The 626-nt window shown below is 39.1% G+C and overlaps 1 non-coding gene across 1 annotated transcript; it reads left to right on the top strand.

Annotated features, from left to right (window-relative positions):
• Positions 1-220: 220 nt before the first annotated feature.
• On the top strand, positions 221-327 carry LOC121231239 (small nucleolar RNA R71). The gene has a single exon (XR_005929304.1). It is a non-coding gene; the product is annotated as a small nucleolar RNA R71 (small nucleolar RNA).
• The last annotated feature ends 299 nt before the right edge of the window (positions 328-626 follow it).

The raw sequence follows: 626 nt of genomic DNA, 5'->3' as shown, positions 1-626 counted from the left end.
TAGCCTAGTAACCGCGTCGAGGTTGAAAACATCGGCTACTTTCATTGGTTTTGTCCTCATAACTTGCCACTGATAGTTATTAGATGACTTCTCCTCAATAAATTTGTAAGCTACCTCAGGTGTCTTATTATTGATAGTTCTACCAGCGACTGCATCAATCATCTGCCGAGTCGAAGGGTTCAGGACATTGTGAAACATTTGGACCTGTAGCCAGAGTGGTAACCCATGGTGAGGGCATCATTGCAAAAGGTCCTTGTATCTCTGCCACGCATCGTAGAATGTTTCTAAATCCATCTTCACAAAAGAGGAGATATCATTACGTAATTTGGCTGTTTTAGCCGGCGAAAAATATTTTAATAAAAACTTTTCAGTCATTTGTTCCCAAGTACTGATTGATCCTCGTGGCAATGAGTTCAACCACTGTTTAGCCTTATTCCTTAATGAAAAGGGAAACAACCTAAGGCAAATGGCATCATCAGAAACGCAATTGAGTTTAAAAGTGTCACAAAACTCTAAGAAATTTTCCAAGTGAGCGTTGGGATCCTCGTCCTGCAAACCATCAAACTGAACAAACTGTTGTATCATTTGAATTGTGTTAGATTTCAATTCAAAATTATTTGCAGCAA

This window comes from Gossypium hirsutum, chromosome A06 (genome assembly GCF_007990345.1).
Source record: "Gossypium hirsutum isolate 1008001.06 chromosome A06, Gossypium_hirsutum_v2.1, whole genome shotgun sequence".
NCBI classification, from domain to species: Eukaryota; Viridiplantae; Streptophyta; class Magnoliopsida; order Malvales; family Malvaceae; genus Gossypium; species Gossypium hirsutum.
This window is presented reverse-complemented; position numbering and strand designations above follow the sequence as displayed.